Raw genomic sequence first — 25,527 nt, 5'->3', positions numbered from 1 at the left:
CGAATGTTGCTATTGGTTTCTTCATTAAAGATCGAAGAAGAAAATGTGAAAAATCATACTTATGTATATTCTTACTGATTAAATGAAAAGACTCTCTCTCCGTTGAATATAAGAAAAATATGTTTTATATTAAATGAAATTAAAGTTAGGGAGTTGGAGTCTTGAAGTGAGTGTTTGTGCGTGTGCATGTGCGTAAATACAGTAGTTTTTTGTTATTGTTTAATGTGCATTGTAAGAGCTCATCTTCCGGTTGTTTGCCATTTATTTATGTTCGTTTTTCATTCTTTCAGTTTATAGAAATGTACATTTCGTGTTTCGCTCCGCAGCTATGCCAATACAGTTTGGCTAAATTTATATTTAACTTCAGCATGAAGTAAATGAAATAAAACAACAACGACGTTTCCGTTGAAAATTCGAAATGAAAACAAAATTTTATGTTTGCTAAGCACCGTATGTCTTAGAATTTAATATTCCTTTGCATGAATATGCACATGCATGCTTATTTTTGTAACCAGACCTTACCATTCGGGTAATTCGGGGAAGAAATGAGTTTATATGCGATAAAGAAATGCGATGCCTCTGCCTTCTGTCGCGTTGTCTCCGTTTTTGTGGTATATGCTAAGAAGCATGTGTGTGTTAATCACATTGAAGGGTATTGGTAAACAAATCAGTTTAAGTCGTTTGTAACAAATGCAAATGCGAACGATAGCTAATGTATAATTATTAAAGTGATGTATTCATAACTTGCTGTATGCTTTGTTATCTTTAAGTGAATTTCTTAATACCATAACCGGTGGACTTTTAGTCGCGTTAAGCGCAATTGCATGCTGGTTGTCCTTAATTCGATTTTTGTTTTGGTCGTTTGGCTTTTGGCCTCCAAGGAAATTAAAAGGATCCATCATCATCATTTCATATAACTCATCCAGTTGACATAAAGCCACTTTCCGTCACTCACATACTTGTCTCTAATGGTAGGTGCATAAGATTCGTTATGATGCGCATTGTTAGAAAATTATTATGCACGTATGTTCTCTTCTTACGCTTTAGGCTTACAATGCTTGTTCGAACAAATATAAATATTTGAAAAAAATTATTCATAATTTAGGTGGTGAAGAAAACTTACATATAATCGAATTGTTTCTTCTACGTGTTATGTGCACAATGGAGCAATAGTAAAAAATGAGAAATGAAAATAAAAATTATTCTTCGAATACAAATACATATATGAGTGCTATAATATGCGTATGCAGGCATAGTGCGTGAAAGTGTTAAAGTCCACATAAAGAACAATTTATTACTGCTGCCGACATTTATTATAATTTATGGCTCATTTCTTATCAATTATCTCACTTCGTGCTAAAAATTAGTGCAATTTGGTTGACGAAGGATTATGTAAACGCATTTAACACCTTACTATCCATTTCAATAGTAGTATGAGATTTATTTGCGTCCTCCTAAAACTGGAAGAGAGGTAAGTTGTCTGCTTTTTTGTATACAGTTATGCAGGTAAATATATTAAAAAATGGGATATTAGTTTTATTTAGTTTTCGATTTTCGAGTAGAAGATATATTTTTTAATACGGCACTTTCTTTAGCAACTCTTTTTAAGTATATTAAATTTGTTATGAAGTTTGCAAAATGCATGCGGAGAAGAGACTTTTCAGGCCGAAGGTCAACTGAGAGGGAAATATGAAAAATTCATATGCATTTAAGAAGAGAAGTGAAATTCGTAGAGAAGCAAAAGGATTCAAACAAAGAAAAATTTTTTGGAATTGTGTAAAAGCAAGCGGCATATAAAAAAGCAATTCAAAGATGGAATTAGATGTAAAGGCTTAACTGGACTCCGACTGCGAAACCCCGGCTGAGCACTTGTGCTAAACTCCTCTCCATAATACTCTAATTTTTCTAATTTTATTCAACGATTGACTCTAAGCGCACTGCCACATATTCACGTCAACATAATTTGATAATTACCAAGTACGGTTCTCATTAAATCAGCTGAAAAGGTTTCGTCGCTTTCAACTTTTCTAGAACTAGTCCGATGTCATTTGGTTTGATTCCCCAATAATTACTTCACAAATAACAAATCGTCAAAACGGTGTACCAATAGCAGACTTTAATTATTAAGGCCAGGCTTTATTCGTCCAAAATAGAGTACAATCCACTAAACCCAACGAAGGTTAAAATCATTGCAATCATTGCATTTCATGTGAGACTCCTGTTTGTTGACATTGTATCCCAACCAAGCCATTGAGACACAAGTGGGCCTTACGACTTGAAATTATTTTCGCGTAGGTAACTGTCCTCTTTCTTGATAAAGTGCATGGTGAAAGACTAGTAGCCATCTTAAATTTCAACTCTTTAGACCACGAGGTCTATGCTCGAATTTTTAAGTCGTACAGCAAAGCGGTCTGGTAGTGCGCAGAGGAAATAGTTGCAAGACTTCAGGATATTGCAATAGTAGCATAGAAATTAAGTTCACGATCACTTTGCAAATCGAGCAACTTCAAATTTTCATTATCCCAGTATTTAGTTCATTTGTCCTTAGCTATGCCAAGCGCTACTCGTAATAATTCTATTTTTCGCGGAAATTCTTCTAGAGGCATGCTGACTTACATATATCGCGGACGAAATGTTTACTTTCCACTATTTGTTATTTTGTAACAAGTAGACTGATCTGTTCCCTAGTAGTCGATGCGTTTAGCTACTCGTATAATAAAACAAGAAAAAATCTTCAAGCTGGCCAGGATTCAACATTAAATACCCTACACCCTAGTGCGTTTCATAATAAAGCGTTATATGGGAAGGGAACGGAAAAATAGTTCGACCCGATCTTTAGGCCAAACTACATTGGTGCTCTAAATGTTACGAAAAGGTCTCAAAAATTGTGATCCGAACGTTGAACAACGATATAAACGCTGCAAGGGTAGTTTTTCAGCTAAATATTTCATGAAAAAGAAAGAAGAAAGAAAACGTAAAGTGATTAAAAGTCGCTCTAAATCTCGAAGAGTTATTTTATAATAATGTTATTTATCCTCTCTTCTTTGTGAGTGATGTTTTCAATAATAGCTTTTGTTTGAGATTTGAAATTCAATTTAATTTCTTTTTGCTGTTATTGTTTTTGTTCCATAATCCCATTAAATGTGAGATTATCCAGAACTTATTGCACTTTTTTTAAAAGCTTTGCATAAAAGTTAAGTTGATTTGCGGTAATTGAGGGCTTTCTACATTTGAAAACAATTTGTTTGTAAATTTTGCACTAAAATGAATTTAAGTATATTTTGATACATGAAAAAATTGAATTTTGCAGCTCGTTCAAGAGTACAAATCCATTTAACTCGCATAACTGAGCAACGTTAAGCTTGTTTGCTACTGATTCGATATAAGATTGATTAACCTATTTGTTTGCCTTGAGCAGCTTCGCTTAATAACTAGATCGCAACGAAACTAGCCGCTGATAATGCTGATCAACATCATTTTGGTCAGTTTTTACTTAACTTTCTTCCGTGTATATGCGATCTACGGATATTTTGCATAAACTAAACCTTGGTAACAATGTTTACTCTATGCACATAAGGGCGAGCGGCCTTTCATCCCCTTCTTGACATGGGCATCGAATAAAAGGTCTTGAAGACAAAAATACGACTTCTCATGCGCTAGAAAGTGAAAAAGAAATGTTATAGAAAAATCTAGTAAAATAAGCCTTCACTTAAATGAAGTAGAGAAAAATCTAGGACAGAAATTTTTTCCCAGATCTAGTTTTATGTGACTATACGTAAAAATTTGGAACGTTTGCAAAAAGTCAAATTTCTTATACAAAAGTGTCCCTCACTTGCATTTTATTTTCCGTTAAAACCAGAGCCTGTTGTGCTTTTTCGTAATTACCTCAACTAGAAAAAAAAAGATTCATTTCATCACCAGTAAACATTAAAATAACCAAAAAGTTAATGAAATCAAATGTTTAAGGTGAAGATCATATAATATAAGATAACCCCAACTAATCATTTATTGAAAAAGAAATTATAACATGTTACCGGGGATATAGGCCTACAAGGAAAGAACTCCCCTCCAAAAAGTTCAATTCTATTTTCTTATATCCGACGAAAGTTAACTTTAACTATAAAGTCTCAAACACGCAATATTACTCCCTTTGCAAAAAGCCAATACCAACTTCATTTCCGTGATAGGACTTGGATGTGACCAAGACAAGAAGTGCATCTAACCGAATTTGTTGTTTGATTTGTGTTACGCACCTAAAAAGCTGGTTAAAACGATAACGTCATAGGTCTTTTGCTCTTCCCGTGATTTCGAGCAAAGCAACCGAGCGTACAAAAGACTGACACAAATTCCTGGAATATGATATATAGTAACGAATATTGCGTTGCCTACTGAAGCAACCATGTGCTTTTGCAATATGTTTTCCACTGCTTTTCTTTCAAAATTTCAATATGTTCAAAATATTCACTTTGATTCTTGGCGTCTTATTTATTACGGAGAACTCATAGATGCGAATAGCTTCATGGAGGAGAACCCATTTACGTAAATTTCGATCTGATGCCCACAGGATCAGGAGCCGACATAAGCCCACCGCGCTAAGTGACACGAAATAAAGCCTGCGCGGCATCTGTCCAGATCAAATGCCTGGGGACATTTGTTCAATCAAGCGTTAAACTAATTTGTTATTCCGGCTGTAAGGCAGTAGTAAAATCTCGCCGGCAATAAAGTAAAATAAGTATATAAAGAAAATAGTGTGATTTGCCCAAGCAATTATATCTGTCTTCCCGCTAATTCACTTGTCTTTAACTCCAGAAAATTCACCGTCGCAAGCATTAAAACAGAATATCACTACATACATCCAAATGCTTTCAAATTATTCCATGATTGAGGATAAAAGTAGGTTCATTTCCTAAACCGTTCACGAGGAAAAGAAATGCTTTTCTTTCCCATCAATACCCGGAACAATCCCTTAAAAATTCGAAAAATATACATTTTTTCTCGTTTTTACAAAATAGATGTGCTTTATGTCTCCTTGCATTTTTTCATTGAAAGAAAGCAAAAATTTATCTTAAAGTCCAAAAATATGTCATATATAACATCGTTTTTCTGGTGTCTCTCAACACGCCCATTTTAATTAATGGCGTTAATAGAAGAATTCGCCTTGAAGTGAGCCTAGTTTTCCCATTTCTTTTATGCTCGAGACGAAGTTCATTTCGTCATTCAGCTCTATTCGTTTCTTTGCAATTCTGATGACACATTTTCTGACTTAATTAAAATCAAGTGAAAACTCTGTATTCTCCCCTCTTTGTTGTTATTGTGACCCAACAGCTAATTAATATTATTACCAATAAATTTATAAACAATTGTAAATAATTCCGAGAATAATTTCATGGCGCAGCTGAGGACTTTGCTGCGCTCTGCAAGCGTACGGAGAAACATTCATATCAATACGACGACTATCTATGTACGTATATCTTAACTTTGGCATAAGTAAATTCATTCATATACATAATTCATACATCTTTTGTAATTGTACGTATGCGTGTATGTGCATTTGTCAGTTAATGTTGGCAGCTGTGTGCAGAGCTCAAAGGCAATAAATTGACAGAAATGCATATATCACATAAAACCCTACAGATCGGAGATTACTTGAGATATTCTTGTTGGAAATATAGTTTGAAGTATGAAGTATGTATATATATATATATATATATAGCAAAATAAGGCGTAGCAGAGCAGTAATGAATGTTAAACCGTAAGATGAAGAAAGGAATATGTTCAAGAAACTAAAAGAACTAAAAACCCATCAACTGACAATAAAAGACAAAATTATGTATAATGCTAGGATAGAGGAGACAGACAACAACACCTTTTACAAAAACATAAATTAAAAAAAAAAAAAAAAAAAGGAAAAGCCAACAAGTACAACAAATCTCGGCAAAGAAATAAAGGAAAAAGTATTTCTGCACGTTTAGCTGTATTCAATGACATGCACTTGTCACTCCTTATATGTGCAACATTCCAGTGTAAGCATGCAATCGGTGCACGTGTATGAGGCAACAACTCAAACAACAACACCAACATCATCAACATCAACATCAGCACATAAATAGATTCATCTTAAAAAGCAAACTACGTGAAATAAACACATTTATTATTAAAGTAAGTAAGGGCAGGAAAAGCACTGTACTCCCTGTACTCATATGCTAAGTACTGTTAGGTATTTTCTGCACATCGTTCTCCTTAACACGACATCATTACGAACAAAAGTTGGTATTTAGAACAAAAATAAAAAGATCGAAGCAAAGAGACAAAAAAAAAAACTTTTGTTCTTGTCAACCTGTTTTTGCCTCAAATTCAATGCTATCCGATCTACCGAAGAAAACAGTTCGGATTATTTGCCAACACTGCAAAACCTCCGAGATCTTATTCTTAGGTAGTTTTACTTAAAATGTAATTCAACCTCTTAATTGAGACATGTATTCCCAAGCCATATAGTTTCTAGGCAAGTTTACATACATATGTATATTTACATATATACATTTTATATACATTTTTATCTACATTTAGCTACTGTTCGAGTCCCGATGCTCGCTCACACTAATTCCTTTTTTTGTTTACTCTTTCTTGGATTAAGTCAATGTTGCATATTTCTCTGTATACTGTTGTTATTGTTGCATTTGTTTCATTCGTTTGCTATAGCGTTGTTATATGTAGCCACTTGTATTTGTTACTTTTATTCACCCGGAGATATATAAAAGTTTGTCATTATATTTTTGCGTTTTTTTTTGTTTTTAGTTTTTCTTATTATTATTACAACCTTTGTTTGCTGCAACTTATGTCCCATTTGTTATTTTTCCTCGCTCCTAATATTGTTGCTATTGAGCTGTGTTGTGCCATTTCTGAGCATCTCATCTCATCTCATCTCATCTCATCGTTAGATATACATTAGCATTTGCAATGCCTTCTGCTTTAGTTACCGGTATATGTGCATATGACACCAACTCGTCGCATATATCTGCTTCAACAACAATTGTCGTTTTCGTTGCTGCACTTTTTTATTCGTCTTTATGGGTGTCATCATAAATTTAAATGTGAGTCATACGCATTGCTGCGTAAGAAGTGAACGAATATAGAGTTCAAGGAAAATTTCGCAGAATTTTAACGGAATTTTTAAATGCATGAAAATTAAAGACGTGCGATTTTCTTCCTCAGTCTCGATCATTATTTTGAGAGAAAAAGGCTGAAATGAACTTTTAAGGAGCGTATCGCCATAATTGAATACGTATGAAAAGCGGTCACTAATAGTTTCTCTATCACAGACAATGACAATTATAGCGACTCATCGGTTACAGTCGCGGCTACAGTAACGAGTCTTATGAACGACTTTAGTTTGTATATTTTGTAAATAAATTTACAAAGTATAGATATAAAGGTTGCCAGATAACTTAGATCATATGATCGCTTGTATTGAAAACTCTGCCGCACTTCGCACCATCGAGTTCTTAGTCGCAATCCTTTGCTTATTCACCTATTCGTCACTGGGTTTACCAGAAATATATCTTCATCAATATTTTTTAACGTTAGCAAATATTGCCTTGAAATCTTTTGCAGCTGCTTCGAATTGTCTACGTTTCTCAAAGACGAGATAGTACGATTTTGAGTCTTATTAATTTTTGGAACGCTGGCACCTGATGTCAAATATTATGGGATTGCGTACGAAAGATCGGTGAACGAAAGGTAACAAGTAGTAATTCGCAGCTATTGTTCCCTCAATGAGAGATCAAGATCACAACAAAGATTACAACAAGCCCTACCGGAATAACTTTTAATTTCGCGGGCATATTGAGTTTCCTACGCATATCAGAAGTTTTTTCGACGCGAAACTTTGGAATTGACTTCCTTTGTATTTTATAGCGCGTGTGATAATTCAAAAGTAGACTGGGTCTTATTTTCTTAAAAAAGCCGCAACAATTATAATCAGATTCATTAGGTCTTTAGGTGGTTTACGTTTACTTTCGAAAATGTCTTAATCATATTAGATGGCTGGCAGTGATATGTGGTGTGTAGCATAAGTAGCATAAAAGTCGGTTCCGAACGATTATCGATTTATTCACTCAATATGACAAAGCGTTAAACGCAATGCAATGTCGTACAAAAAACAATTTAGTGTACTGTGTAGTACCTGACTACTCTATACCATTATTAAAAACCGCAAATGCTTCGTAATCATTTGGTTTTCAATGATCTTTTCTTTAGTTTTTGCTTTGACTTCCTATGCAAATACCCATATTTTGCAAACTAATGATTGAGTAAGCAGTTTTTTTATGCTCAGCTTCATACATCGGTGCAATCGTAGACAAAGTTTAAGAGTTTGTCGCCTAAATCGTGCTTAGACAATGCGGCAGTTCAGTAACATTACGTACGTACATAGGAACACATACTTGAAGGTATGTGCATAGCTAACGTAAATGTTCTGCTGAGCAAACTATTTAACGTTAGCGAGGGAGTTGAAGGGAAAGCAGTTGTAAAATAAGTTGACTTTCCTGGTGTAACTATGTTTAAGTATCTGTGGGAATAATTTGTTACTGTTTTATTACTAAGATTGTAGCGTTTGTTTGTTGTTGGTTTTAGTTGTTTTTTGTGCTGGTGGCACAATTTATTTGACAATAGAACATGCTTGATTGCACACAACTGACAATGAAAGTTTGTATCTTTACTATTAAAGCTATTGTTGTTGTTATTTTTCCTGCTGCATTTTTAAGATAAACAAATATTTAAAAAATGTTGTTACATTTGCAATAAAGTTATTTTTGTGTAAGATTGTACTTTTGAATATTTGTACATATATCAGGGCTATTTTGAATGTTCAATGTAAGTTGTAAGTTAAACAACAGCAATAGCAAGCCGGCAAGCAACAAAATAAAAATGCTAATGTAAAATTCTTAACATTTTCACATGTCGCTTGTATTTTACAAACATTTTAGTAATTCCACAAATAACAACCAATACACAGACAAAGCATCATTAGTGTCAACATAACGACACAAGAGAGTACATACAGTACGTACAGCGCATACAAGTGCTTTGTATAATACATTGGTCGCATACATTGTTGCTGCAAGTATGTTCTTAACATTGACACTCGTATATTTACAATGTAAAATATTTATTACAGATAAAAGTTATATTTTTTGTTACATGTCGAGTGCAAAGAGGAAACCGTCTTAAGAGCGCAAAACTATTGACGGAAACAACAAAAACTTGAAAGCTTTAAAGAAATTGTAGACAATCGGTAATTGATTAATAGATAGGGAGAAGGGAATTATGTAAGAAAATTTGAAGGAATGACATACTTTCTAAGCCTTGCTTGCCAGTAATCAAAAAGTGCAACAAGCCATTAATTTGACAAAACAGAATTTTCGGGAGCTTGTATACACATCTAAATGTGTTATCCTTATGTAGGTATTACTTAAATTTTGAAACGAAGACTCCTCTTATTACCTAGCAAGTAGTGGACAGAAAAGAAGTTTCAACGTTCGCCTCAACATTTTTTGGCTGTTTATCTAGCAGGAAAAGAAAAATGGTACTTTGTACACCGCATCTTTCTTAATGCAAGAACATGAAGGCTTGAAAGGAATTACGCGCAATTGGTAGCTCATTAATAATAAAGAGTCAGACGGATAGATTTGCTTTTTGAAATATTGTTTGCTTAAATTTATTACCAAAACGATTCCAATAAACGATTTGATTGGAAGAAGAGAACTTCTAGCGGTTCTCCCAAAGTAATGAGTCGGTGCGGAAGAAATTTCGTTAAATTCGTATACGGACTCTTACTCTTTCACTCCATTCCCAAGAATATTCTATAGGAAAAGAAATAGGAAATGCGCGCATATCGAGTAGAATGCCATTTTGAAGTATTAAGACTTAATTTTAAGATGTGTATGTAGCAACTATCTCCGATGGAGTAGAGAGCGAGAAAGATGAAATCTTAAAGGGAAACTGTTCAAAACTTTTCTTATATGTTTTCGGCAAGGAGGCGATAAGAACCATCTGAACATATGTTCGCAGTTACGTTATATAGAATGATAAGGTTTTATACCCTTCATAAGGATGCACGGTGTACAAAATTCACCTTTAAACTTGCGAAGATCGGATGATACACAGATTTGTTACCGTTCGCCCACTTGTCCCTCTTTTTTTAAAGCCCCCGTCATCACAGCACTTGAAATGAATAGTTGAGCCTTTACAATTCTAAACGAAGTGCATAGATTATGATGGAAAATCGGGATAATACGACCTAATATGAAAAAAAAAAAAATGTTGAACATTTTAATATTAGCAGCTAAAGTTAAAGGGGAGTTAAAGGGGAAGTCCTTCTTTGCACCCAAGTAAATGTCCCTTAAAAAATCTCATTTCGAGAAGATCTTTTATAAATCTTATGTAACCTGCTGATGCATTGTGTTCACAGGATCAGTCCTAAAGCGTATCGAATTTTTTACCTACTCAAATATAGTGTGTAATTTTTTCTCCACTATATATATACAGTCTTCAATAATCCGCCTCCGAGAAGTGACAAAATGACGCTTTTTCAAACCATTGTCATATAAAAGCATATAGTGTACCGTTTCATTGTAACGTTTGTTGTTAACTATCACGATTTATAGCACCGAATACCCTCACACATTGGCCGCACACAAAACGTAGCCAGTTACTGCCGCATCGTCATAAAAAATACAATGCTAGCGTTTGATATTCAACAAAAATGATCTGAGCTTTTGTTTCTCTTATGAAATACTTTTCTTTCAATATTTTTTACTTCTACTTGAACTCATCTCTACATTAATATATTTAACGGAGGAATGATTCATGTAATAAACTAGGTAAGTGTTTTTTTATCCATTTGCATTTGTAACTCAGCTGCATCCTTCAGTTTTTTCAGCCTTTTGTCTATAAAATTGCGTAGAAAAACATGGGAAACCAAGCAGATACGTCTTCGTACCTTTTATTAAGTTAAAGAAAAGGTGAAGTCCATCGGCATCAAGAATCTAAAGGAAAACTAAGCGAAAAAGAAATTGCATTGCCTTGAATATTAAGATCTTCAGAAAACTGTCGTGGGTTTCCTTTTTTGTATGAGAGGGCGAAAAACCATTTTACTGTTATATCGATTACATATAGTATCATGCATGTCCCGTTTGCACATACATAAATTCATATTTTTTATATGATTTTTCAGCACTTAGTAGGTAATTATATATTGTGCACATAAAAGTACTACATGCAAGAAATGTTACTCAGCACAGCTGTTTTTCAGCGTTGACAGAAAGAAATTACTAAAGAAAAATTTTAAGACTGCACTTGAGACCTTAAACTAAGAATTGTGCAGTTTTTACATCATCGTTAAGGCAAAAGCTTAGAATTATGACTTACTTCATAATAAGGTATAGACTGACGAAAACGACGTTATCGTAAGTCTAACTAGATGAGACGGATTAAAAAAAGTTCGAGGTCACGTGTTTTCTTCCGTGCAAAGCACAGACGCATTCATTGGTTCATTGAGAATGTTTATACTTCATAAGGTTACCTTTACGTACTTCTGTGCTTCAAAAGGACTTGAAAGCTCTAAGGAAAAGTTGGTAGCCTAACTTATCCTATTACTTATCCTATCACCAATTGGGCTATTACCATACGGACAGTTAGTTTGCTTTACATTTATTAGGTCATCTAAACCATGTTTAGATTCTAAAAGATATGGCAGCTCTTACGTTCTTATCTTGGTCTGTCGAACTGAATTCTATTATTATTATCTCTATTATCTCTATTATCAGGCTCGATACCTCTTAAACTCTTCGACCCACTAATGAAATTTAATTGTGTACTTTTTTTTTTATGTAGTTTTACTTCTTTAACCCTAGAACTACGTACATTACCTATACAATTTTTTTTAAAATGGTTTAATAATCGTTGGAAAATTGAGCGATTGAGATGGTTCAATTTAGAAAATAGTTGAGATCTCCTCACATACACGCCCATGGTAGATAAGATAATGAGACATCTTTCAAAAAATTTATAATTTTTCCTATTTCCATCTGTAAGTCTTGATCGCGAACATTTGTCGGTAACACCCGATCAGTTCGCCAACGCGACCATAATTAACGGTAGAATTTTAATTGCAAGTCACTTTCAATTCCAAGCCTCCAAAGCTTGTTGAGAATTTACATTAATTATAGACATTTTTTTGAAGTTCAAAAGCTGAATGGGTTCGCATCTGCCCTCGAAATAGTTGCACATGTTAATACGTTGGGCATCCAAGATTCAACTCAAGTCGCATATTACTTGCTCTCATGTATATAAATACATCGGTTTGTACTCAGTTAAAGCAGAGCGATATGTTTTCTTATAATCTCTACGCTTGATAAGTTTATATTTTCTTTTAGACGTTAGGTTGTTTATCACTTTCTTTTCTTGTAGTTTTCTTGGGGTTAATTTTTAATTACTTCACGGTTCATTAAAGCATAAATTTTCCATTTAATTTATATGTCTAGAATAGCGCTTAATAAAACTTATCAAGTGATGCGTGATAGATAATTCAATAAGAGATTCGACTAAGATTTAAGGTACGTACGAAAGTAAGGCACATACAAAAACTCTGTTCAGTTTTCATTTCGGGCTTAACGATCTTATTTAGCTCGTTTGCAAACGCATTTACCGTGATTGACAATTTTCAGCACTAATCAGTTAGAATGTTAATAAAGTATGTTTTTTGGATGAAAAATGAAAAGAGTCGCGACAATGATATGCTTGTGCGGGCCAGTCTGCCACTGCCAATACTGGTTGCATGCATGTCGACACATAGACATATAGATATATATATATAACGACTATAATAATAACGACGATGACGGTCATCAAAATGATGACAATAATGATGATGATGGTGCTACGCTCTTATGTCTATCGCTTATACGTGCTTGTAACACGAGTTGTTACCATTTCCCTTTTTTCTTTTTTTTTTCGTTGTGTAGTATTTCTAGCTACTGCTTGGTTTTGCATTATCACAACACACTTCTGATGATGTGTTTAATTGATTAATAATGTATATGAAGCATTTATAGATGATGATCGTTTTCATATGTTAATGGTTTCTATAACTTTTTTAAACTTGCTGCTGTTGTTGATGATTAAGGAATTTTTGATGAGACTTTTTATTTTATTGAACAGCAGCGTGAAAAGGGCTTTTAGTTTCAATAATTAATGGATGAGCTCAGTGTCGATGGTGGAATTTTACGAAACATTATTTGAATGGATTTAAAATTGTGTGCGTCGGAATATTTTAGTACGTGTATTATAAAAGTAGGTCGATTCAATATATAAAATTATGTCATTATTGTTTAAAATTCTTCAAAGCGTTCCATTCAAGACTAATTCGTACATACTTGCACATATCGTGCGAACATTTGCACATTCTCCTACGTAAACAGAATGAGTTCATAAAAAGAGTAGATCTCTTGTATTGATTTACAGACAGTAACAAAAAAAAAAAATATGAATTAAAAAATAATTTTCAGTCAATTCAGTACCATAGTGTTTGTACTATCCGAAGCGATCTGCAAATTGTCGATCTTATGTTATTTAAAAACAAGTAAAAACATTACATAATGCCGACTGCTAAATATGCTACATCATTTTCGCCTAATACAACTCATTATTTATTTTACTGATAAAACAAAAAATGATGCAAAGACATACTTTTAAGGGACGGGAGTAAAGAGTCCCCTAAACATGTTTCGAATTATTTTTTGATTTTCTTCGCGAAGAACATGTTAATAATATTATTATTTTCGCTTGTCCTCGTAAGATAGCAAAAATTAGACTACGCTGGCATAAGGACTTACTTCTCATGACAGCTCCTGGAGATGTAAAATCCGAAAAAATGTGCCCATGTGTGCTTTAAATTTAGTAGACTTAATGTTTACATCAAATAAGCTCCATGGACCATTTTTTGTTACAGAATTGTAAAAACTAAAGCTTTTGTGCATCTAAAGACTCAAAAAATTTCTCGATCCGAACCAAGATTGCTCGTCGGTTTGAGAAGCCGAAATGTTATTACTTAGCGATTTTCATGGAGATATGTGAAACTTTCAAATTCCTTTTATGTAGCAATTTGCTTAAGTCGATACTTATATGGGAAGCTGTCCTAATATGTTACGATTCAATCCAAATTTTATTTGGGGTCCTCCTTAGACGTCAAAGCAGAACAGAGCATAAAACAAAGCTAGATGGAGAGAATACAGTCGGAAAGAGACAGCGAAAGACAATCGCAAAGACAGACAGGCGGGCAGACAGACCGGTAGGTAGTTGGGCAGATAAGCAAAGAGACACAGAGACAGACGAACACACAAACTTCACAAACAAATTGATTCATACAATGCTTCTAAGTAAATTTAGTGTTTCTAGATATTACTTATAAACGCACAAACTCGTATAAAAAACTAAAAATCATGAACTCTGTCTAGCGGTGAAGAAGTTATTCTTCGGCTAATGCTACTTGTACGGCAACTTTAAAAGTCAGATTCTTTCTTTTCGCAGCATAAAAATAACTTAACCCGTGAAATTGTTTCTGTCCGCTCGTCTCTTTTGCTTTTTTCTTCAATGTCCAATTTTAATCCCATACCAAATTATGTTATTTGAACTGCCATTTAGCTTGATATATAGGTACAAAAGCGTTCAACCATTAATAGATACATGGGAAGATCGCCAACACGGACACACTTCACAGGGGCAATATTAATTTCAAAGTCACAAAGTAATATATGACTAAATCAAAAAAAAAAAAAAAAAAAAAAAAAAAATTATGCACACACGAGAAAAAAAGAAGAAAAGAAAACTATTTTCCCATCACTTGGACATCAACCAATCAAATACACAGCTACTCAGCGCTTTAAGGTTTATGTACAAAACAATTACGATTCATTGCTTCATGACAACAAAAGATGAGAGCAAAAACGAAAACGAATTTATTTGTGTACGTTTGTGTGCATTCTACACTAACTAACATAATTGCCAATATTCCCCCTATCATCCATAAAAGGTCATACCTAAGAGTTGTTGACGTTGGAAACGTATACTTACGTATATACAAGCGCAATGTATACTTCAACGACAGCACTTGCAGCAACAGCATCATTCCCAAGCAACAGTGGCAGCATCATAGCTGAGGAGACCTGAAAGTTAGCTTCGTAACACCAAGCCAAACGAAATTGAACCCCGATTATAATGTTGCCAGAACACAGCAAAGCACAGATGTATTGTGTTTCGCTCAAAATTAATGTGATGTGGAAAAACCATTAGAGAAGCAATCGGAGGAAGAAGAAGACACATTATGAAGGTAATAATTATCCGTTGTGTTTCCATCTGCACTCCCTCATGTTCCATAATTTTTGACTTTTGTCATACTTATCAAAGTAAAATTATGAAACATGAAATGTAGCCATACAATGGTTTTTTTACTCACTACAAGTAGAAGAGAAAATACAAGGTTACTGTTACATTGGTCCCACCTAACTTGGTTGCTGTCAATATCGTAAAATGCATATACTTTTATTATGTACAAAGTACATTTCGATTTTCCCACGACCACTCGTGCCACGTCTCTTGGCTACGAAAAGACAGAAAATGTAAAGCTTTTCTTTTGGGCCTTGGGCGTTGCTTCATTTAGTTAAAATTCATTGACAACTTGTGACGGATAACGATCGACAATTTAAAACAGATAGATAGCTAGTTAGATAATATCGGCCGGGAATCTCTCTCGAATGTGGTTTATTCTCCAGACTTGGCTCTACTTGTTCAATACTGCGATATTTAGCAATTTAGGGGTTCAGATAAGCTAAGTCGATGATTATTTCACCTCAAAACCACGAAGTTTCATTTGCGAGCTAGTTGACAAGAAACAAAAGGCCTTAGATAATGATGAATAATTCGATAAGTTTTGTGCTTATTATTATAATTAATTCAGCCAGCGAGTTCAATCCTAAAAAGAATCGAAATTTTCTATCGCATTTGAAATGTAAACACGGGACCATTGAGTGGTTAGTCATGTCTTAAACAGATTTGAATTTGATCAAAAAATACAGAAAACCAGTTTTTGCCTTTAACATTTAGAAAATGTTAACAGAAAATTCTCTTCGCTCACGTTGCAATTGTTGTCAAGGTCACACTGACACACGGCTGAATGCGATGTTCTGTCGCGCTCAGCGTACTCACAAGACATACCGCTTTCTGATTACCACTTCTTCAGATTGATGCAGCATGGCTTAATTGCTACGCGGTTTCGAAACGTTAAAGAAGTACGACAAGGGGTTGATGACTGGATCGCTGCCAAGCCCACATCGTTTTTTAGAGACCGTGTCGCCATGTTGCGAGAAAAATGGAGAAAAATTGTGGAAAGTGATGACAAATATTTTGGTTAATATGTTTGACATCACGTTTGATCAATAAATGGCTTTTTCAAGTGAAAAAATGGCCAAAATATATTAAAGAGGCGAGAGATTGAAGACCCCTGTCTGATTGTTATATAGACTACCGAAGGAGGAGGCTCTATTCCATTCCGGGCTTCCATTTGCGAAAGCCGGTAGTACGAATCAAATAATAACATATACATGCATTACTGATCAGTCCGTCCGTCCGTGCACACGATGTGCAATAAAAATGCAAAATTGTCTATTACGATTTACAACAGATCTTAACCGCCGAGTATTCAAGCTTCAGAAAAAAGTAGATTTAACACGCTTCAACGTCAGGTGGGCACTAAAACATGATTTATTGCCTGTAAGCAATATTCTGCAGCAAAACTTCACACAAGTATTTCCTGGCCGTCCTAAAACTGGTTATAAAAAATTTCTAAGGGATTAACTAAAACACTCATAGGCATTCAAGAGGCGGGCATAGAACAACATTCGTCTTAAGGCGAATTTTACGTCCGTACGTATGCACTTTATAAGTGTTTGGTTTTTGGCAATTATATAGGGCCTAAAGAAGTGGAAAAGGGAACAAAATTCGAAAAAAGTCAATGTTCAAAGCAAACCATCTTGAAGAAAAAATTAAAAGTGAGAAAACACTGTAATCAAGATTAATGTGATCAGTGATGTTTTTCTTGATTCTCTCTATGGTTTTCTTCTATCTCTATCTGTGTCTTGTTCACCAGAAGTAAGACATGATTTCTTACTAGAAGACTCATTAAGTGCCTTTGTTAGTGCTTGCCACCATTCGAAAATGTATGTATATCAAATGCCAAAAAGGTATACCGTTATACAAATGCAAGTGAAGGCGAGTGCACTCCTTCTCCGATGATTATACTTTAATGCGATTTTCTTTTAATTTTGAAGAAAGAAAAAAAGGAGAAAAAAGACGTTCTCACGCGATTTATTTTCTCATTTTCCTTCTTTTCTTTTTGATTTATTTTATTTTGCTTTAAGATGGTATATATAGAAAGGAATTTGTATGTTTTGTAGGTTTTTGTGTCTCTTAATCTCTACTTATTTGCTAAGTGAAAATTATTGGAAATGCTTTTTGAAATTTTTAATGCATTTTTGTAATTTCTGCACTCCACAAGCTTACACAAACTTATGTAAGCAGTTAGTTAGTTTCCTAAAGAAGGAAATATATCATGATAATCTTATTATTTCTTTTCTATATAGCAAGTGGAAAAAAGTGAAAATACTTGTAACATCTTAAGCGTCTCGTTTCAATGAAAGTACAAAAGCATTTTAAACGTAAAACTAAGTTCTTCGTCTTTATCATCGGTTCACATTGTTGGTGAAGATAAACAAACTGTTCTCAAAGTAATAAAAATGTAAGGAATTTTCGTAGACGTGAATACCAAGCAAAATACAGCAACATGTGACATTCTTGCTTTGGTTATGGATTTCCTACAATTAATCCATCACCTGTACAAAATTTTTTCCAGGAAAGCATATTAACTGTGTGTTGTTTAGCCACTCCTTTGATATACGTTCATGAAATTCAGTAATACATATACAGATGAAATATATCGGTGTAAAATATTCATTAGACAAAATACTCTAAAATCGAACGTGTGTGAAAGTACAGCTTTTACTTTTCAGAAGACTCCGATCTTTTCCAGAAAGAGAGAATATCTGATATCGTTCACGACTACATGTACACCACATGAACTTTAATATGCATTAGTATCTTTCGATTACGGCTATTGTAGTTAGCGCGTTGCAATCTTATCTCTTTTATCTCTTTATCTATTTTGGAAATGGAGTTTGCGACGTGTTTTCTTTTTGATTATTGTAAACGTATTTAAAATTATTTAAGTAATATGTGGTCTTTAAATCATGCTTACCTTCAGATTTTTGTAGACGATTACAACTTAATATCAACTTTTTGGAGAAGATAAATGAAAATAACGTTCAATAATGAAAATGTTGAAAAGCACATAAGGCGAAGACGGGAGTATCGTTTCGAAACTAATATATATAATATAATATACGAAATATTTTGAGAGCTGCAAATTTGAACATAATCATGATTATCATGTTAACAATACTATCCGCAATAGTATATGTTGTGACATATAATGACTGAGGAGTAGACCGTCTAATAAAAAAGATAATTGAGGACTACTCCTATTGCGTAGCATTGCATTATTCCTACACCATCAATATCCTCAATATATAGGCCCTCGCGTAACGTGGTGCTTGTAAAACACGATTTCATTCCATACAATGCGGTCGTCTGGCAACTCTGCCGCGGAATAGTCGTCTACATTTTGTTTCGGCAATTAATATTTTATATTTTTGTTGAATTTCGTGGCTATTTTGCTTTATAGTGCGTGAATTTATAATATACTTTGAGAAGAAAGTGAGCGAATTCAAAGTAAAATAAGTATTTATTCTTTACGCTTTGATTCATTGGATTTTTGGAAACAAAAATTTTGAGCTCTGATATAAATCTCTCTTTTTTCTTTTTTTTTGTTTTCTCTCCTTTTCTCTGGTGATCTTTTCGGTGTTTGTAGTTTGTTTTGCTATTGATCTCTCGTTACAGTGTCAACGTAACAGCGAAGTTTTGCACAAATTGGTTGATAAATTTTTATGTTGAGGATTTTTTTTTTTGCAATTTGTCTGTCTGTTTCTTCATAATCCACTTCTGTCTTTTAGACTGATATGGAGTGTTTATATACACCTTGTCGCGCAAAAACAGGCCCGGAATCGGACAGATTCCTTTCTTGTTGGCTCTGCTTTGGTCATGCAAAGTGTGCCGGTATTGTCAGCCGTGCTGCTGATGCAGTCGCTGACCCTTCTAAAGGCTTAAGATGATCATGTCCTGACTGTAGGCAGCGGGACATTGATTTTTACAAACTTTTCACGGAGACCCGTTATGGTTTCTCGGAATTGAGTAGAAATCTCGGCTCCTTGTGGGAGAAGTTTGAGCTAATTAAGTCTTAATTTGATGAGTGTCGTTTTAATAAGCACTCATCTTCTACCCAAGCCAGAAAAATAACAACTCGTAGCGTAGCATGTGGGACGTCCCCTCTGAGTTCCTCCAAATCTGATTCGTTGGTACAAGTTACCGCTCCCTCTAACTCTAAAATGAACATTAATGTTTCCGATATTGCTTAGTCGGTTGGTAACAAAACAGTTACAAACAAGCCGGCAAGTCCTTCGGGTTTAAACTACGCTGAAGTAGCAAGAGGGTCTCCGCCTAGAACCGCCACTCACTCTAATCAAGCGTCATCGTCTAAAAATAATGAAGAGAAAAATAAATCATCCTCTCCCCCTGACTGTTCGCATGTGAACGTTGGTCACCAGACTAGGCAAGCCGCACAAGCTGCTCGTGCAAGGGCGATAACGCCATCTATATTCTCCCCAACTCTAAACTCCCCAACCGTGAACCCTTCTGTTCCAAGAAATGACATTTGCTTGACGGCAGTGCCTCCCACAAAAACAATATTTGTGTCAAGATTGGCACCTGAAACATCGGTGGATAACATAAAAAGACTTGTATTACTTAATATTCCAGTTCTCAAAGTTGCTTATCTGCCTCAACAACAGTTACCAGAAAAATTATAGCGAAATAAACTGAATTTAGGAAATATTTTAATTTCCATAACTAGCTGCAAACTTGATTTCCTATCGAAGAAAAATATACGATATCAGATAAGGTTGATATGATATTCGAGCGAGATAACGAGCAAATGATTCTTCGCTCCGCCTTTAATTTAACCGTCTGAGTCCCAAGCAGCGCGATCGCGCTGTTCAGATTTTATTTCAAGAAAGTTCAGACGGTATTGAAAAAACACTGTCGAAGGATCCCAAGCGGCGCGATCACGCTGATTTTATGTCGAGAAAACCCAGCACATTTCGATCATTGTGGACAACTGGCGGTGCGTTACGTATTGCCGAAGTCGAGCGCTCAGACTTACTGACGCAAGTAGATCACACAGCTCCTTTTAACGTAAATAGTACATTTTACAATAGGTGAAATAGTACTATAATAATGCTTGGTATTTCTCGATATAAAATTAAACAAGCGCGATCGCGCTATTTGGGGTTCTTCGACACTGTTTTTTCAATAACGTCTGGGGTTTCTCGGCATAAAATCTAAATATCGCGATCGCGCTGCTTGGGATTCCTCGGCAGTGTTTTTTCAATACCGTCTTGGACTCAAACGGTTAAATATCGAAAGCGAGGTAATGTTGGCTTTTAAGGAAACGCAATTGATTGTTACTTAGTTGGATTGCTTCTTGGACCCAAAAAAAATAAAAACTCTTTGGAAAAGTTTTTTCGACATTTCTGTCAAAGATTATCAAAAATTCTAGATTTAATTTTCATTTTATTTGGAATTTTCAAGGCGAAGCAGAATATTTTATATAAGGCGTGGAAGAAGACAATACGAATAAAATGTTTACAAGCAAAATTAATAGCAAATATCGGCCAGCGTCCAATTTGGATAAGTACGAGAAAGAAGAGTACATGAAGAATCCGTTATTGCGATTCCATCTGGATAATCTGTATAAGCGGCGGCATTTGGCGTTGCTTAAACTACGCGCTGCCGAAATAAAAACGAAATTATCCGAAAACAATTTGGAAGCCAAACCAGAACCCGGTCTATCCACTGCCTCCTGCAATACAAAAAAGTCGCAGCAGTGAGTAAAATATATTTATTTATATGTATGTAAAACTATTGTGTATGCACTGTAATAAAGGTTAATTGGAGACATATAAATTTTACATGTTGAAAAGTATGTTCGCAAATAGGTCGGAAAATAGAGGAGTAACGATGATTAGTTACAAAAGCCACTATTTTTACGGTAATGTGTTCGTAAAATGCCCTTTGAACCGATAGAGTTTTCGCATTTATTCTATGTAAAGTATCCCACAGTAGGAGGTGAATTTGGGCGTGTCAATTTAGCCCTGACAAAAAAGTACATTGTTTATGGAAAAGTATCGAGAAAATCTCTAGTTTTTTATCCACGAATTGCGAACATTAAGCGAACGCAACAGTCACGCACACCGACAGATGTACACCTAAAAAAATTTAAGAATAAAATATGCCCTCTCTACATTTATTTAATGATATATATTGATCTGTACATTGAAATGAGGATAAACAACATTCTGATGTTATTACTGATGACAATAAATACAAGCGAGTTTTTCAAGATGACGATGATGAAGATGATGATACTTCAGCGAGTTTTCAAGACGTCAAGTAAAGTGTACTCGTGTGTGCGGTATAATAGGAATGTACTTTGTGTTTACACTGAAATGAATGAATTGAATTTAAGGCGAGAGATCGTTTCGCAACGTTATGTAAAGATAAATATTCTCATGCGCCGCGTACGTGCGTATGAAGAGGAAGAAAAAAGAGGAATACATCTAAAATTTTTGTTTGCACGCGTAAACCTTCAAGACTAAACAAAGGATTGTTCAGGCGTTTTCTTAAATACCCTACAAAATCATTCCAGAAAAAATGGGAAAAGATAGTCGAGATATTCGCCAGATATGTATCGAAGCCTGAAAGCGAGACCATTGTTCTAAAAGATACCGATTTCACTTAAGAGAATTTACTTCGCATTCCTTGTACAATTACATGTTCACTGTCTGTTAAAATTTAAAAAGTCGCAATGAATTACATTTGAATTGTATGAGCGAATAGATTACATTTATCTACATCCGTACATTTATTTCTATGTTTTATGAGAATTTGCTGAATTTTTATTTCTGTTTTCTCAACAACCATATGTTTTGACTTTGTTTGGCATTCATAATAATAACCCTGCGACTTTAACAACAATGATGACAACAACAGCAACATTTAGATAGAGAAAGGGAAAAAAGAAAAAAAAATACCTTAAGGCACAATTCTTTGAAAAATACTAGATTTTATTTCTTTGTTTCTCTTATTCTGCCTCTTAGGTATTCTAGCGACTTTAAAAGCATCGCTTCCCTACTTTAGATTCCTCACAGCGATCACATCTTCTACCTGGAGCTTTTGTTTGCCCGATCGATGCATGGTGTGTTAGTTGCCATTGTTGTTTTTCTAGATCGAAGACGAGCATAAACAAAACATAAGAGAAATGTTAAATGTCATTACTTTGCCATTACATCACTTTAAATGATTATTTCAAAAAGCCGTTTGGTTAGGTTCGCTACTTTTAACCGCACAACAGCATAACCACACGATTAAGACGCTATTGCTTACTTTCCGTTGTTGTTGGCATGTCGTTAATGCATCCATATATACATATATACATGCATACATGCATACATACATACATAGTTGATTTCAGGTAATTCTATATGATGAACGAGCGTTTCGTGTAGAGAGCGAAATCACAGAGTTGCGAAGACTTGAAATGAGGACAAATTCACATAAGCGCTATTGGTTATGTTACTATTCCTCTGTTGTTATTGTTATTCTTCAGCTTTAATTAGCTTTGATTACATGACAAACATCACCATTTGATTTCGATTTAGCACTTGAAGCAATCAATTTCAGTTCAGTTCAGGTATTGAACGAATATTTGTTTATTTGTTCGCGTGTGTGCAAATGTGGATGGAAGGAAGACACTGCATTGTTTTGTTATGTAATTTTGTTTGCATAATTTATTTTTAAGCATTATGTGATTTATTAAGCGATTGTTTGATGGGAAAATGGGCTTTTGCTCTTTCTTGCTCTAGAGTTTTATTTACATCTAAAGCCAAATTCGACAAACGAAGAACATTAATAAAGTTGTTGACTTTATTAAAGCTTATCGGGAAGGCAGTTGATGAGCAATAAAACCTAGATTCTTGGATATGAAAGTGAACCACTTTCGGGAAGGTAGACTTTGAGAGAGAGAAAAACGAGAGAGAGGTCGCCCTAGAAAAGTTTTGGGTCCAACAAAATAATCTTTGTTCGGTTCGGAATTAAATGAAAGTGAAGCCATAGTTTTTGAAAACTTCTTATTAGACCACCTAATATTGAGTTCTGATTATATGAGTTTTCCTTCGAAATATAACTAACTATTCGATCGTCTTGTAGTTCTTTCTGAAAAATTTGGGGGCACTGCCGAACGTTATTAGGTTTAGTACTTAGTAGAAAGTGAAACGTGAACTTTCTCGAAAGATTTTTTTTTATCTTTCCGATCAATTTTTTCAACGTTCTCTCACTTCTGTAGCACTATTTTCACCCCTTTTCTCCCGTATATGCAAATAAATTGGAGTGCTTAGGTATATTTATTTCGAAATTCATGCAGAATAAAGCTCGTCTAGGGGTTTTTAAAATTTGCTATTTGTTGCCAATGATAAAGTTGATAAAGTTTCGATTATTATAATTTTCAATCGGCTGATTAGTTGTTACCTCAACTACAAATAAAAGAATCCTTTCTGGTGTCATTCGCACATGTTCCAACCAAGATGACTCACTGTTAAAGCTGTATGTTATCAGCAGCCTGTGTAAATAAAATAAATAAATAAACCTATATTAAACTAAAGGAAACTAATACACATTCAATTAAAGGACAAACTTGTACTTTGTAAGCCTTTTAAAAACTTCTATAATCGTTTTTTTCTTTTTTTTTCTAAAAATAAAACCGAAACCGAAATTTTCGATTTCTTTACTAAAGCGTTTTTGTTGTGTTTACGGCACACTGCACAGAATTTTATTTTAATATTGTTATTGACGTTTTTTTAATAAGTTTCTTTGTAGATAAATTTGATAAAGAGAGAAATGGGCAGAAATTCTTTTCACTTCATTTCAATAAAAAAATAATCTCGTTCGTTTGAAAATACAATAATTAAGAAATCTTTAGAAAACATAGATATTTTTAAGTCGTGCAAACAAAATATTATTGAAAAAAGGTCGTTGGACCAAAAAGCATAAATAAATGCCGATAGTAGCATTTTTCAAGGTGATAAAAGTCCAGAATGATAAAAAGGAGCTCACTCGCCCAACGTGGGGCTCGAACCCACGACCCTGAGATTAAGAGTCTCATGCTCTACCGACTGAGCTAGCCGGGCGCTGTTAACCAGCAAGAAAATATTCTTTTTGATTTCAATATTTCCTTCAAAAAATGCACTGAATATCTAAATCATTATACAAAGCAATGTAACGCAATAGTTTCAACTTACGTGTGTTTTTCACTAACACAAAAAATATAGTACTGTAAAAACTCTTATAACATGTATTCATACAAGACGGTATTATATATCACGCGGCGAAAAAATTCTTGTCACTGCTCGTATAACATGCTCAAAGGGTCGTGAGTAACACGATAAAAGAAAGAGACGGCAAATAAAATATATATTTTATCCATTTTTGTACATTGTTTTCTTTTCCGTGGAAAAAAAATTAATATTCGTCGCAATAAAACCTATTGGCATGTGACGAAGAAATCGCTTTAACCGGCTCAGGTATTGGTACAATCTAAGTGACTCGTACAACACGTATTCACATAACGTGTTATAAGAGAGTATATTGCACCTTTTTACCTAATGGACGCCAGAAATCCCACAACATTTTTACTTCCCAAATTCCAATAAGATTGTACGTCAATATGTCCATGGCTACTTAACAATTTCCCCGTATTTCTGTAAATTTGTGGAACGTTCCGTACTGTAAAAATAGGCAGTTCAAATTTAGCATCTGCTTATTCGTAAAATACATCTGTGGTCGTTAGAACAGAGTTAAGTCGTTATTAGCGTTACCATCGTCTTTACATACGTCTGCTCGCCGCAAACAGACTTTGAAGTGTTATATTATTTGTTGCAAACGCAATAGATAAAGAAGTCACTCAATTTTTTTTTAAAAATATTTTTCAGAGCTGTTCATAATATTTACGGTTTTGGGTGCGCCAAACTCACGCGAAAAATGACTTGACTCACGCAGTCGTTCCGTTCTTTATGCACTTTATTTTCGCCTCTTCAATAAGATTAATTACTGCCTTTTCCCCTTTTTCTTAACTTTATTAATAAGTAAGATTGAACGGAAAATTATTATCATTCAATGTACGTCGAACAGTTA

The 25,527-nt window shown here is 34.4% G+C and overlaps 1 non-coding gene across 1 annotated transcript; it reads right to left on the bottom strand.

Annotated features, from left to right (window-relative positions):
* Positions 1-24,451: 24,451 nt before the first annotated feature.
* On the bottom strand, positions 24,452-24,524 carry Trnak-cuu. Its single transcript has one exon. It is a non-coding gene; the product is annotated as a tRNA-Lys (tRNA).
* Positions 24,525-25,527: the final 1,003 nt, after the last annotated feature.

This window comes from Glossina fuscipes, unplaced genomic scaffold (assembly GCF_014805625.2).
Source record: "Glossina fuscipes isolate IAEA_lab_2018 unplaced genomic scaffold, Yale_Gfus_2 121, whole genome shotgun sequence".
Lineage (NCBI taxonomy): Eukaryota > Metazoa > Arthropoda > Insecta > Diptera > Glossinidae > Glossina > Glossina fuscipes.
This window is presented reverse-complemented; position numbering and strand designations above follow the sequence as displayed.